The sequence below is a fragment of the Giraffa tippelskirchi genome, chromosome 4 (genome assembly GCF_054371585.1).
Source record: "Giraffa tippelskirchi isolate mGirTip1 chromosome 4, T2T-mGirTip1v1.2.pri, whole genome shotgun sequence".
NCBI lineage: Eukaryota > Metazoa > Chordata > Mammalia > Artiodactyla > Giraffidae > Giraffa > Giraffa tippelskirchi.
Genome location: NC_137278.1, coordinates 87,938,927 through 87,954,508, shown reverse-complemented (window position 1 = coordinate 87,954,508; position 15,582 = coordinate 87,938,927). Strand labels below are relative to the sequence as shown.

General features: G+C 45.6%; 1 protein-coding gene across 1 annotated transcript in view; it reads left to right on the top strand.

Moving 5' to 3' along the window:
• Positions 1 to 10,845: 10,845 nt before the first annotated feature.
• The window catches only part of ADD2 (adducin 2), a 121,908-nt gene continuing 117,171 nt past the window's right edge, over positions 10,846 to 15,582 (top strand). Inside the window, exon 1 of the mRNA XM_081588276.1 lies at positions 10,846 to 11,148. The gene's annotated coding sequence lies outside the window, so the exon portion shown is untranslated. The remainder of the gene's footprint in view (positions 11,149 to 15,582) is intronic.

The following is a 15,582-nucleotide window of genomic DNA, read 5'->3' as shown; positions in this document are numbered from 1 at the left end:
ACACCCTTAGGGCTCTCTTCAGAGGGAGCTGTCTCACTTTTTGCAATATAGAGAGGCTGAGGATTTTCTAAGTTTCTGAAGTCTGGTTCCTTTTTGTTTAACAATTCTTTCTTTAATTCATCTCTCACCTCCTGTGTTTTACTATGAGCAGTAAGGAGGACCCAGGTTGTACCTTCAATGCTTTGCCCAAAAGTCTCCTCTGCTGAGTATCCAAGGTCATTATTTGCAAGTTCTACCTTTGAAAAACATTAGAACAAAATTTAGCCAAGTTGTTTGCACTTTATAGTAAGAATTGCCTTTCCTCTGGAGTCTGGGGCCTCTCCACACCAATCAGATATGGTTCCACTTCCCTCTGTGTGGTTCTCCCCTCGTGTGGATGGCGTTACGGTTGCTGGTGGCCTTGTTTTAATCTGTAATAATGAAACTGAGCGGGACCCTGTGGACCACCTGGGCATGGTAGCCTTTCTGTCTCCCCTGTTTCTTGTAGGGAACAGACTCCAGCCTCCTGGACCTTCCCCGACTTCCTAGGGCAGATTCAGATAGTTGGTAACCAGGGAAGGGAAGGGACGCAGGGACAAAGGAGGATCAGTCAAGAAACTATACTGCAGCCTTGGGGCAGGGTCCTGGTTCCACCTCAAGGGATACACATAGCAGTATCTTTAAGCTCTTTATAGAACTAAAACTCAACAAATGGAAGATGTTAGCATTCTTCATTCCAATCCCAAAGAAAGGCAATGCCAAAGAATTTTCAAACTACTGCACATTTGCGCTCATTTCACATGCTAGCAAGGCCATACTCAAAATCCTTCAAGCCAGGCTTCAACAGTGTATGAACCAAGAACTTCCAGGTATATAAGCTGGATTTAGAAAAGGCAGAGGATCCAGAGATCAAACTGCCGACATCTGCTGGATCATCAAAAAAAGGGAATTCCAGAAAAACATCTGCTTCATTGACTACTCAAAATTCTTTGACTGTGTGGATCACAACAAACTGGAAAATTCTTCAAGAGAAGGGAATACCAGATCACCTTACCTGCCTCTTGAGAAACCTGTATGCACGTCAAGAAGCAACAGCTAGAACCAGACATGGAACAATGGACTGGTTCCAAGAGAGTACGTCAAGGTTGTCTATTGTCATCTTGCTTATTTAACTTATGTGCAGAGTACATCATGCAAAGTGCCGGGCTGGAAGAATCACAAGCTGGAATCAAGATTGCCAAGAGAAATATCAACAACCTCAGATATGCAGATACCACTCTAATGGGAGAGAACTAAGAGAAACTAAAGAGCCTATTGATGAGGGTGAAAGAGGAGAGTTAAAAAGCTGGCCAAAAACTCAACATTCAAAAAATGAAGATCATGTCATCCAGTCCCATCACTTCATGGCAAATAGATGGGGAAAAAGTGGAAACAGTGACAGATTTTATTTTCTTGGGCTCCAAAATCATTAGGACGGTTACTGCAGCCACAAAATTAAAAGATGCTTGCTCCTTGGAAGAAACGATATGATCAACATAGACAGTATGTTAAAAAGCAGAGACATCATTTTGCCAGCAAAGATCTGCCTAGTCAAAACTATGATTTTTCCAATAGTCATGTATGGATGGGCCTCCCAGGTGGCACTGTTATAGCCACGCGTTTTGGGAAACAAACTCACTCAGAAGGACAATGCAGGTAATGGAGTGCAGTTTATTATACCGGCGGGCCCAAGGCAGAGTCTCCTCTTAGCCAAGGACCCCGACCAGCATTTGTGAAGACCCCCGGAGGGGGTCTTATCCTTCTGTTGTCGTTTCCACAGGCACTAAGCACAGAGTTCAGAGTCCATTAGAGAGGTGGTCGAACACGATCAGCACAAACAGGCCTAAGATGGAGTCCAGGCCCCATGAATTCCTTCTTCATTCCCCCCTCTTGATGCTCCTAGTTTCGTAACGAGCATCATTCATTGAGATATATTGTACTTTAGCCCTCTGGCCACCCACATGAGAGAACGCTATCAACCTGTGGGTTACAAAGTTCACAAGACATTGTAAGAAGCAGGGTCCACAAAGCAGTATGATTAGAACTATTATGACAACAGTAACAATAGTTTTCCACCAATCTCCCTTTACCCAGGACAGGACCAAAGTCCAAAAGGGAATATTTTCATCAGACATGGCTTTCACTTGATTTTGCATATCTTCCAAGGCAGTAGATACATTTTTAGACAGGTCAGGGATGTATACACAACATTCGACTTTAATTATGGCGCAAGTCCCTCCCTGGGCTGCTGTGAGTATGTCTAATGCCATCTTATTTTGAATTACTGCCTTCTTCATCTGAATTTGTTCTTCGTTCAAGGCTTGAATGGCTTTTGTACTGTCTAAGAGGGCCTGTTTAGTGAAATTAGTTAAGGCCTCCACCTTAATCATGATATCTGTTGTCCCTACAGAGGGTACAAACAAGGCAGCAAGATAGTCATACCATTGGAACACAGATCTTGTCCATCTTGCGTGCAGATAGGGCAGGTTTACTGGAAGTTGGTATAGGCTAGGCTTAATACCGCTATGGGCGAAAGCAAATCCCAGTGTGCAACGCCCTACCCAGCCAACTGGTAACCACGGCCATTAGTTAAGCCCACAGAGCCACTGGGTCCCGTTGGGGGTTACCCAACGGATTCCAGGATTACATTTCCAGTCGGAACTGGGCCACTGAACTGGCTGATTGGGGTGATAGGTAACTTCTATGATTTGTTTACATTGTTCAGGAGACAAATAACCCATATATTTTAATTCTTTTGGGTCTAGGTGGCGGTCTCCACATCCAACTTTGTGTTCTTTTTGTTCCCAGCAAATATAGCGGGAGCAATCAACTGTCCTTTCTCAGGAGTCATCCAGAAATATTCATCCCAGACCTGGTAGTATTGCTCAAGGTACCGGGAGGCCTGTCCCCCTTTTGTAAGGGAGCCCTTCTCTTTTTTTATTTTTTATATATGAGGTATAAGCTCTTGTTACCTCTGTAAGACTAGTGTTCATATTAAATGTAACCCCATGTCCCTGGCCCATTGATGGCTTTTTCTTATACCAGGAGAGCAGAGAAAGGTTATGATTGGTGAGAGAAAGGAAAGTTCCCTTCTGTTGTTCCAAGAAGGAGCACAGTGGCATAAAGTCTCCATAATGAAGTGGCGACACCCACCAGGGGAGTCTGTCCATAACTGACAGGGGCATAGCCCCACATACCCAACAGTTGGAGGAGTTGTGGAAGCCCACGTAGGAATGTGCCCATGAGATGAAGACGTTGTCTTGTGCAGGAACAGTGGTCAGGTTCAGAACTGCGTTGGTGAGGCCGAGTAGCAGGAGTCGTTTACCCAGCTCCATCCTAGAGAGGGCTCGTCTGGGACCTTGTTTTCTTCTTCCTCTTCAGAATGATCTTGGTTTCCCGTGGGTCAGTGGGGTCCTTTTGGGTGGTCCACTCGGTGTCTTCCGGGTCAGTGTGGTATCCCTTTTTCGCTCTGGTGTGATGGATTCAAGGGGCAATACCTGTAACTTTAACTGCAGTAGGGGTAGTTAGAATAATATAAGGGCCCTTCTACCAAGGGGCTAGTAAATCATGTTTCCAATCTTTGACCCATACTTGGTCACCAAGCATAAACTTATGAATTTGTTCCCCAAGGGGGAACGGCACCCTTTTTTGTACAAATTTAGTTACTTGATTTATTACCTTACCTAGTTCCATCTGCTGTGAAATCCCATCTCCCCTTACCTGAGGCAAATTTGTTGACACTTGTTTTATTATGGGAGGGGGCCTCCCATACACAATTTCGTATGGAGAGTAGCCTTGGTGGGCTTGATCAGGTGCAGATGAAAATACAGATGGGTTAAATATCCCATGTCCCAGGCCGTCTCTGGAAAAGCCAATTCATATTTACTTATGTATCCCCCTCCTTCTAGCCTGACAATTCCGAGGGGGTCAAGAATTTCACAGCAGATGGGACACCTCCTGGGGGAGGCAAAATACGAGCATACAAGGACCAGTTTTTTATCCTAAAAATCCCCCAGCGAGCGCTTGGTAATAATTTCCCCTGAGATGGCATGGACACACCTCCTAAATGACCATCACAAATTCCCTTCTTAAGCCCTAACACGCTCGTCCACCTGTGTACCAAGCAATCGCCGCCTATTTCAGGCTCCTGTGGGTCCTTGCTCCTTCTAATCCCCCCCAGGGGGGTGATCAGGGCCCCTCTTCCACCCTGCCGGGTGGGTTCCTCCTCACCTGAGCGCTCAGTTCCCCTGCTGCCGTCCACTACCTGCTAATGTGAAAGGTCCAAGCGTTGAGAAGCAGAATCCTTCTAGAAGGGCGAGGCGCCTTCCCCCCTCTAGAAGACTCAAGCCACAAAGCCTCGGAGTAGTCCCAAATGGGACTCGTCTCCTCAAAGTGAGGAGTTTCCCGGCCAATGCACCAAATGTTATAGCCACGCGTTTTGGGAAACAAACTCACTCAGAAGGACAATGCAGGCAATGGAGTGCAGTTTATTATACCGGCGGGCCCAAGGCAGAGTCTCCTCTTAGCCAAGGACCCCGACCAGCATTTGTGAAAATCTTTTATACCCCATGTGTACGTGTCTGAACTCACCACCCCAAATTCCTTGAGACTTACATAAACAAAGGAAAGGTAAATACAATCACAATAATCTCATCATTTAAGTGTTACGTGTTCAAACAGTTAAACAATTGGCCAATAATCAATAAGCCCGAGGTTACACTCTGATAGGTACAGAAAAATTTATGGCCTGTCCAGAGACAGGGATGATTAGTGTATGTTTTCTCTTAGGCGATGAGTAACCTGGATACGATCTTCAAGTTTCCCCTGTCCGGAGGGGGTCTTATCCTTCTATTGTCGTTTCCACAGGCACTAAGCACAGAGTTCAGAGTCCATTAGAGAGGTGGCCGAACATGATCAGCACGAACAGGCCTAAGATGGAGTCCAGGCCCCATGAATTCCTTCTTCAGCACTAGTGGTAAAAAACCTGCCTGCTGATGCAGGAGACACAGGAGAATGGATTCAGTCCGTGGGTTGCGAAGATCCCCTGGAGAAGGGCATGGCAACCCACTCCAGTATTCTTGCCTGGAGAATCCCATGGATAAAGGAACCTGGCGGGCTACAGTCCATAGTGTCACAAAGAGTCAGACGCAACTGAAAAGACTTAGCATACATGCATTGCCTGCATGTACAGATATGAGAGTTGGACCACAAAGAAGGCTGAGTACCAAAGAATTGATGCTTTCGAATTACAGTGCTGGAGAAGACTCTTGAGGGTCCCTTGGCTAGCAAGGAGGTCAAACCAGTCAATCTAAAGAAAATCAACCCTGAATATCCTTTGGAAGGACTGATGCTGAAGCTCCAATAATTTGGCCACCTGATGTGAAGAGCCAACTCACTGGAGAAGACTCTCATGCTGGGAAAGATTGAAGGCATGAGGAAAAGGGGACGACAGAGGATCAGGTGGTTGGGTGGCATCACCGACTCAATGGACATGAGTTTGAGCAAACTCCAGGAGATAGTGGAGGACAGGAAAGCCTGGCGTGCTGCAGTCCATGGGGTCACAAAGAATTGGGCATGACTTAGCAACTGAACAACACAGCATTCTTCATACCAGAGAAGACCACCTGAGGCCAGATTGAAGGAGCTAGAGAAACTCATCAAGATTACCTGAGACCAGACTAGAGAAGAGCAGGCCCTGCACCAGCTTAATCTTGTCAGCAACCCTACCTTTGAACTATCACTGTAAAACTTCTCACTAAATCCTCCTGGGTTAGGACACATAATTTTGGAGGAGCAGGAGCTGACTGTGTCATGCTTTGCCTGGCAAAGCAATAAAGCTATTGTTTTCTGCTCCATGCAAAACTCTGTCTCCAAGATTTGATTTGACAGTGGTGCATAGAGGCAGAGGTTTGAGCATCAATAATAAGACTATAAGTAGTTTTACTTGTTGTCCCATTTGGTCTCCATGACAACCCTGGGTGGTTGAAGACTTCATTTTCTGGGGCTGCTGTGACAAAGTACTGCACACTAGGGGGTTTGAACCACAGAAATTCATCTGAGATCAAGAGATGGAGGTGTCAGCAGAGTTGTTTTCTTGATGCCTCTCTCCTTGGCTGTAGATGACTGTCTTCTTCCTGTGTTAGTATGTATGCACATTTCCTTTTCTTAAAAAGGCAGCATCCTATTGGATTAGGACTCACTCCTATGGCTCAGCTGGTAAAGAATCTGCCTGCAATGCAGGAGACCTGGGTTCGATCCCTGGGTTGGGAAGATCCCATGGAGAAGGGAAAGGCTACCCACTCCAATATTCTAGCCTGGAGAATTCCATGGACTGTATAGCCCATGGGGTCGCAAAGAGTCAGACACGACTGAGTGACTTTCACTTTCATACAACCTAGTTTTATATCTTAATTATTTCATTAATTTATCTCATTGTCTCTTTGAAGACTCTAACACCAAAAACAGTCACATTCTGAGGTACTAAGGCTTAGTATTTTAACACAGGAATTTGGGGGCACAAGTCTGCCCATACAAGAGGGCAAGTGCTGTTACCCTCAGTTTATAGCTTGGCCCTAGGGTCAGAGTCTAACCTGAGGTCACACAGTCCATGGGACCAGGATTGGCATCCCAGACCCTGCAACCCCTGTTTCATTCTCTTTACACAGCAGGCTTCAGCCACAGGGCTGGCTGAACTTACTCCTGTTGGGAGAGTGTTGTCTTCAAGAGATCTAGACTTAGAATTTACCATTGATCTTGCTTTGAAAGCACTGTCTTCCCTGCTCTCTTCTATCTTAAATTCAATTTCTCTAAAAGTAGACCATAATTTATAGTTTATTTGGGAGGCAACTCCAGGAAACACCAGTTGAGGAGTGGGAAAATTATATAGAGAAGAAAAGCCAGACTATAAACCTTCATGCTGAGTGGTGATGCTGTGGGCATGACTGAGTGAGGGGCTCAGTCATGCTGGGAGACTGTGTATAGCATGCCTCAGAGGGGTCCTCCCCACACTTATGGAGCAGGGAATTGGCCTCTTCATCCACTAACTCCTGATGGTCACTTATTGAGAGCTGATTCTCTGGGGTGTCAATTCCTCCAGCACCCCCAGCATGCTCTGGAAAAGGCCATTGATAGAATGCCTAAAGTGCCCAAGAGAGTGCTAAAGTCCTGGATTAGTTATGTATTGCTGAGCAACAGAGTACCCCAAACTTTGCAACTTAAAATAACACATTTATTATAACAGTTTCTGTGGGTTAGAAGTTGTGCTTGGGCATGGCTTAGCTGGGCCCTCTGCTTCAAGGTTTCTCTCAGGCAGAAATAAAGGTGTCAGTCTAGGCTGGGGTCTCAGCTAAAGGCTTGGATGGGGAAGGGCCTGTTTTCCAGGTGATGTGATTATCAACAGAATTCATCTCTTCTAGGATGTTGGGCTGATGGCCTCAGTTTCTAGCTGTTTGTTGGCCAGATATCACCCTCAGTTCATTGCCACGTAGGTCTGTTAGACACGGCAGGTGTCTGTTACACTGCCATCCACTCTCTTTACAAGTTACTGCTGGCTAGAAACATTTTCATCAAGAGACTTGGAGATTAGAAATAATTTTATTGCATATCAGTTAGAAAGTCTAATTTTATCAGGCTACTGGAGGCTATCCAAATGTAATTTTCTGGGTCTGACATGGAGTCTCCTATGCTTTTCTGTTCCTTGTTAAGAGCCAGGCTTCTTGTGCTTTCTGCAAGTGAGAACTTGGAATTCTGATGATACTTGATGGAGCCAAGGAGTTCTGGTTTCCTTTGTTGGATTTCAAAGTGAATTTGGAATTGAGTGAGAACTTCTGGAACTTCAACTAAAATTTCCATATAGGCTATTAATATGGAAATTAATACAATGAAGTGTTGTTTGAATTCTGACATTTGAACTAACACTCATCATATTCATATGCCATCTGGGAGAAACTCAAGGGATTTTTTTTTTTTTTTTTAGATTCTGTGATGGTTAGAAGAGCAGAATCAAAGAATCATTTTTTTTTTTTTTTGGTGGGTGGGAGGAAAGTGAATCAGCCTTGTGGATTTTATCAGTATCTTATACTAGTTCTTGTTTTTAAAGTCAATTTTTTGCTCCCTCTGAGAATACATGTGCAAGGTAGAAGTTAGGGCTCAAGTCTAGAGCCATGTTGCTGAGTTTGCATCCTGTGTTGGCCATCCACTAGCTGTGCAACCTTGAGAGAGTTACCTAACCTCTCTGGGCTTCAATTTCTTCATCTACTAAAGAGGGTAACACTATTTCCACCCTTGCAGGATTCTTGTGGGGATTAAATGAGTCAAAAATGCATGTAAAGCTCTCAGAACAATGGCAGGAGCCAAAAAGAGTTTGCTATTATTAGTTTGAGAAAGCTTACTAACACACCAGGAAGAGAAATTTTTGAGTGATGGTGATGATCAAGGGGATTTATGAAACCTGATACTTCTGGACTAAACAAAAATTGTCTATTCCCTTTTTGGGCTTTATTTCAGAAAAGGGCCTATCGTACCTGTGATTCCAGGGCTCTGGAGAAGACATTTTCAACTTCCCAGATATTATTGCTTGGCACCAATAGTGCACAGTTACCTGAAGTGTCTCAATAAACATATTGTTTCCTGGATCTGGCCAGAAAGACCTCGGGTCCCGGTGGCTGAGCTGCTTGTAATTCTAGCAGGTTTTGATGGGAGAATGGAATAGGAAGAGAGCTTGTGACTCAGTGATTCTGAAGATGAAGTGGGAATAGATGAGAAACTCTGGGGAAGAAGTAGAGACCAGGGGCTGGAGGGGCTGGATGGCTGAGCAGAAAGACAAAATTTACTCTGTTATCTGAAATGCAATGCCTGCCTGGTGTCCTTGGGTTGTTATGTGGGCATTTTCTCCTTTTCTATCTACGTCAGTAGCAGCTCACATACAGTGGCATTTCTTGTATGTTAGTGTTCAAAGAATCACTAGGAATAGACTCCATGCTCCTGTGGGCTTCCCTGGCAGCTCAGCTGGTAAAGAATCCACCTGCAATGTGAGAGACCTGGGTTCGATCTCTGGGTTAGGAAGATCTCCTGGAGAAGGGAAAGACTATTCAAGCCTCTGACCTGGAGAATTCCATGGACTGTATAGCCCATGGGGTCACAAAGAGCCGGTCATGACTGAGTGACTTTCACTTTAACTTTCCCAGTGCAGGAGGCATGAGTTCGATCTCTGGTTGGGAAACAAAGATCCATGCTTCATGGTGCAGCCTGTATATATATATATATATATATATATATATATATATATATATACATATATACACACACACACACATACACATATGCAGGATGGGTAGAAAATATTGCTCTGCAGATTCAGTTCAGTTCAGTACTGAACTGACTCTTTGCAACCCCATGAACCGTAGCACACCGGGCCTCCCTGTCCATCACCAACTCCCAGAGTCCACCCAAACCCATGTCCATTGAGTCAGTGATGCCATCCAACCATCTCATCCTCTGTCATCCCCTTCTCCTCCTGCCCTCAATCTTTCCCGGCATCACGCTCTTTTCAAATGAGTCAGCTCTTATCAGGTGGCCAAGATATTGGAGTTCCAGCTTCAGCATCAGTCCTTCCAGTGAATATTCAGGACTGGTTTCCTTTAGGATGGACTGGTTGGATCTCTTTGCTGCGTGCATTTATCATGCAGATCCCTCAAAGAGAACCCAACCAATAAAACAAACCCCCAACAATCAGCAGTGGAGGACCAGAAATGGGGAAGATGCCTTGCAGGAGGTAAGCTCACACCTATGGGTTCCTGGGCCCAACTCCAGAGATACTGACTCTGCAGCAACACTGTGTTCGGGTATGGTGATTTTTATGGGGCTGTGGTACCCCAGAATCTTGAGGGAACCAAGGTGCCATGATCTGGTTGGGAGTGAGCAGAGGCTTTTCTGGAAGCTGTACTTGCCCTGTCATCACATTTTTACATACCTAGTGTGAATGGTGATTTACGGGAGCTTTGGGGAGTTGATGGAGATTATGGGAGTCTAAGTCCCAAGCTAGGTCTTGACATCTCTACTCTCTGAAGGCTCCCCATTGAGAAACACTGTCAGAAAGTAGCAGTAGGAGGTGTCTTAGCTATATACTATCATCTTACAGAGTAAGACCCAGAAAGGCCCAGAAAGGTTGAGTGTCTTCATCAAGGTCACACAGCTAGGTAGTCAATGGCAGGTCTGAGACTGTAATCAAGTATTCTTGTTCTCCATTCAGTTGCCCATTCACCAAACACCTGTTCCCCCTAGGGTGGGAGACTAGGGGGGGAAGTGAGAGGAAGTAGTAGTGAGAATTGGAGGGAGGTGTGCCCATAATCCGAGAGGGTCTGGCAAAAACAAACATTTTGCCCTTGTGGGAAATGGAGTCAGCATTACAATAGGATAATTTTGGCTTCGAATTCAAACAATCACTCATTTGCTATTAAAATCACGAATATAATTAATCTTCTAAACAAAACGTCTTTCCTAGACAAAAAAAATATTACAAGACTGTATTTCTTTTTAATCCCAAGGGGATGCAACCTCCATCGGAGCTCCTGTTTCAGATTTTCTTCCTAGTAACAGCATCTTCACATTGGCTCGGCTGTTCCGAGCAGCTCATGGTGCAGGAGTGGCCGTGGGCAGAGGGCCTGGGCGGCGGGACTGCGGCAGCGCAGGCGAGCGGGCGGGGGCACTGCAGCACCGCGGCCCTCGGGCGGCCGGGCAGCGGCCCGCTAGAGGGGGCGCTGTGGGCACGGCCGAGCGTCCTTTTGTCAGCGCAGTCGGCCGAGAGAGCTCTCATTTCCTCTCAGCCTCGTGCGGGAAATGGAGTTAATTCTGACAGCAGAGCTGTAAGGGACGAGCGGGAACGAAAGCCTTTTGTCAAGGAGTGGCAGCCTCTGTTGTCTGTGATTACCACTGACGCGGAGAAGCTGCCCTGCTGGTGGAATTCCAGGCAGCTCTGGCCAGTGCGCGGCTGCAGGATGGGTAGAAAACACTGCTCTGCACATTAGCTGGGTGCATTTATCAAGCAGCTCTCCCAAAGAAAGCCAGCCAACAAAACAAGCCCCCAACCACCCGCAGCCGAGGACCAGAGATGGAGAAGATGCCTTGCAGGAGGTAAGCCCGTCTTGGGAGTGGACGCCGCGGGCTGGGCTTGGTTTTGCTTATTTTAATCGAATTTGCGACCCTTTCAGCATCCTTCCACCGAACGGGAGCAGGTTGGTCCAGATCGGTGAGCGTCGTCAGTGAGTGCGTCTGCGAGGCAGCCCTTCCCCGCGGCTGTGCTTTATGCCTAAAGGTTTCTGTTGCTGATGTAACATCGGAGGTTCTTTGGGAAGCGGGCTGCCCACTGCTGGCCTCTGCTTGGGGGCCATCGGACTCACGCGCTCCGAGCGCAGCGCCTGCCAGGTGGGGCTTTCTTCTCAGTCCCGCCGGGCTGGCGGGCTGCAAGCCTCGCCTCATGGGGTTGCCCCTCCCTTCTCGCTGCTCTGGGCCGCCGCCCTCCGCGGAGCCGCCTGGCGCGTTCGGCCCGGCTGGGCGCGCTCCCCCGGCCTCGCCATCGCCTTGGCGCCGCGGTAGCTGAGGGGTCAGCAGGTGAGGCGTCGGCAGCTGCCTGCATTGGGAGCAGGGGCGCTGGAACGTGAGCCAGCTCCAATGGGTTTGAATTTTTACGCGACCGCACCACTTTGGAGGGAAGAAAGGCCACTGTCCCCGAGGAGATCGGGCCAGTCAGATCATCTATTACAGTTTGTCTTCCTTCCCATCTCTTCCCCTGCCTCCTCTCCCTTCCTGCACCCAGTAGGAGGCCGCGCTCCACCCGGAGGCGGGGGCCAGTGTCTGCTTGTTTTGAAAACGCGACCACAGCCAGCCTACCTGGTGTTGGGGAGGAAGGGAGGGGCAGATTGCTTTAGGATGCTGATCAGGCGCTCGGGTCTAGCCTATTGTCTTGCCTTTTCTCCCCCTTTCTTTCTTCTCTAATCTCCACCCCCAGACAAAAAAAAAAAAAAGGTGGGGGTGGGGGTAGGATGGGGAGAGAGAGACCGAGAGGACTGAGAGAAAGAGAGAGACAAGAAAAGAAGGAGGGAAAAAAAGCCCCAAGCCCACATCCTATCAAATTCTTCTGAAAATTGTCATTTATCTTTGACACATGATTATTACCCATCTGTTTCTTCATGCCCACTCTTCCCTCCTCTTACAGTTTGTTGGTTAAGATTCAACGGACTCAAACGAGCCTTATAAATACTAGAAATCAAATCAGTTTCCTAAAGGGACGTTTTGTGCTTTCTGATTAACCTGGAATGAGGGATTTCCGGCGTCCTGGCAGGAACAAATGATGGGAAAGGTGGACACCCTCCTTTCACATCTAGGGTGTGGATCTAGTGGAGATACAGGAGACATTGAACTTGTGCAATGAGGGACGTCTTCATAAATGGCATTTGAAAATGATGTTTAATTTTAAGGGGAAAATAGTTGGTAACACTTGAAGCGAAAGCACTTTAAATTATAAATGAGTAGGACCAGGGAAAATAGCTGTGAAGTTTCAGACTTGCAAGTCACCCCTCCCACCAACATAGAAAGAATATATGTTGGAGATTTTAAAAAGGGGTTTAAGTCCTTTAATACTTCTACTTTATAATGTTCTACCTTCATTCTGCCTGTGGACCAACATCTTGCCCAGACACCCCAATTTACTTTCACTCCCCATCTCCCCATCCTAAAAAGGTACAGTAAAAGAAAGCTTTTCATTATTAGTATGGTGTCAATACATTTTGGAGAACCACTACAGATAAATCACCCTTTGATCCACAATCCATACCATTTCTTTAGCAAGCCCTATATTCTTTCTTGTCCACCCAGTTATCTCACCTGATTAGAAATGTGCTTGTCACATACAAAATATACAAAACTGCCTGAAATGACACATTGTATGTGTTTTCTAAGCTTGAGTTGAATTTACTTTAAATATCAACATGGTGCTGGAATTAGTAAAACAGCTTTTCTTAAGAGTTTGCAGATGACCTAATGTGTTTGTTGGCAGAAGGTTTAGGGTTAAGATTTTGAATACTTATGAAAAAGACTCCAATAAATATATTTATCACTTACCTTGTTCTACACGGAATTTAAGACAGTTTACAGAGATTCATAAAATACAGCAAGACAGACTTAGAAGTAGATGGGAAAGAAAAAGGAAACTAGAGGTAGAGACATAAAATTTTGTTAAGAATGAGGCTAATGTGAAAATACAAACATTTGAAAGTGAAAAGGGAAAAGTGTTAGTTGCTCAGTTGTGTCTGACTCATTGTGATCCCATGGACTATAGCCTGCCAGCCTCCTGTCCGTGGAATTCTCCAGGCAAGAATACTGGAATAGGTAGCTATTCCCTTCTTCAGGGGATCTTCCTGACCCAGGGATTGAACCTGGGTCTCCTGCATTGCAGGCAGATTCTTTACTGTCTAAGCCACCAGGCAAACATGTGAGGGGCAAACAAATCCAACTCTGAACTTTCTAGCAACTCATACAAAAAGGAAAGTTGACAAGCCCATGGTTCATAGGCTTTGTTTATTCATGGACTCATTCACTCAACAAATATTCACTGAGGACCTACTATGCACAGGTTCTGTGAGGCGCTGGGAAAAAAGGAGTGAAGCAGATAGATGTGGTCTCTGCCCTGACAACACTTATAGCCAAACGCAAGAGATGGACATTCATGAAGACATCTCTCAAACGAATATCTGGTTACAAGATGTGAGAAGAGCTGTGCAGGAAAAGCATGAAATACAAAATGTCACATGTCCCGACATAAAAACACAGAATAAAAACTTCTTCAGAGATGCATAACTATTCTTGATTCTAGGAGCAGAAAGGAAGATTTTTCAGGTATGAAGCAGCGTTTGAAATAATGTCCTTGTCAGATGGGTTTCACTTTGCCATTTTTAGAGTGTCCCTTAGTGTGAGGGATCCTGATATCACCCCCACAGATCTCTTGAACCCCTGGGTTCTGAGAATATTGTATTTTGAGGGACTCGTGTATTCTCTAAAATGTAGTGGCTTTATTTCAGTGATGATCTTACATAATGAATATTAAAACTGTGTTCTAGATGATCTTCATGGCAACCTCCAAAGCAATGCTGGGGCCTTTGTTTGCCTCTGTGTCTTCCCAGGGGGGCCAGGGGCAGGCCTGGTGGCTGGGCCACAGCACAAATGAGGGGGAGGGGAGTTTAAACTAAGATGGGTGTGTGTGTATGTGTGTGTGTGTGTGTGTATGTGTGTGTGTGTGTGTGTGTGTGAGTCCACACAGGGCACAGGTTTGCTAGATTCAAAAGAACAGCTCCTGGCGACCACTGCTATACTGGCCAGGAATGAAGCTCTTCTGCCAGTTCTACCTTGGCATGGACCAAGTTGCAGCAATTTATTAGCAGCAGGTGTTGTGGTAAAAATGCAAGGAAAAAGTTGCTGTTGCTGGTTTTAGAATAATTGGATTAGATCTTGATTTAATGCAGATTTAGTAATTTCTCAGTAAGTACCTTATGTCCAAAGCAATGAGACCAGCAATTTGGTGTAATGGTTAAGAGGAGCCAGACAGCCTGACTTCAAATCCATTTTTCCACTTCTTAGCTGTGAGACTTTGGACAAATTACTCAACCTCTCTGTGCCTATGATAATATGTGGATAAATATGCAGCCTTGATTTCACAGTAAGATTGTGAGGACTGAAGGTGTTCCATGTGAAAAACTATGTTCAATGAATGTTAGCATTCATACTGTTTTTATGAATGAAGCAGCACTTCATTTATGTAAGTGTGCCAGGATAGTTTGGTGTCAGAATTTTTTTAATTTAATTTTTATTTTATGTTAGAATATAGTTGATTTACGATGTCATGTTAGTTTCAGGTATACAGCAAAGTGATTCAGTTATACATAAACATATAAATCCATCCTTTAAAAAATATTTATTATTTATTATAAAGGGCTGCACTGGGTCTTCATTGCTGCACCTGGGCTTTCTGTAGTTGCGGTGAGCAGGGTGAGCTGTGGTGCACGGGCTTCTCATTGCAGTGGCTTCTCTTATTGCAGCTCAGGGGCTCTAGAGTGTGGGTTCAGTAGTTGTGGGCTCAGTTGCCCCAAGACATGTACTGGCAACTCATGTCCTCTACATTGACAGGTGGTTTCCTAACCACTGGGCCTCTGAAGTCCTATCCATTCTTTTTTGATACCAGAATTTTAAATTATGATACCTGATTATCTTCAAGTAGGAAACACATTTTTGTGGTTATTAATATTGTTTTGCATTGTTTATGTATTGTCTGCATTAGTACATTGAAGTAAATATTTAGGTAGTGGTAACACGTAGTAGGACTTCCTTGGTGGCCCAGTGGTTAGCGGTAAAGAACCCACCTGCCAATGCTGGAGACATAAGAGACGTGGGTTTGATCCCTGGGTTGGGAAGATCCCCTGGAGGAGGGCACGGCAACCTACTCCAGTAGTCTTGCCTGGAGAATTACATGGACAGAGGAGCCTGGCAGGCTACAGTCCATAGGGTCACAAAGAGCCA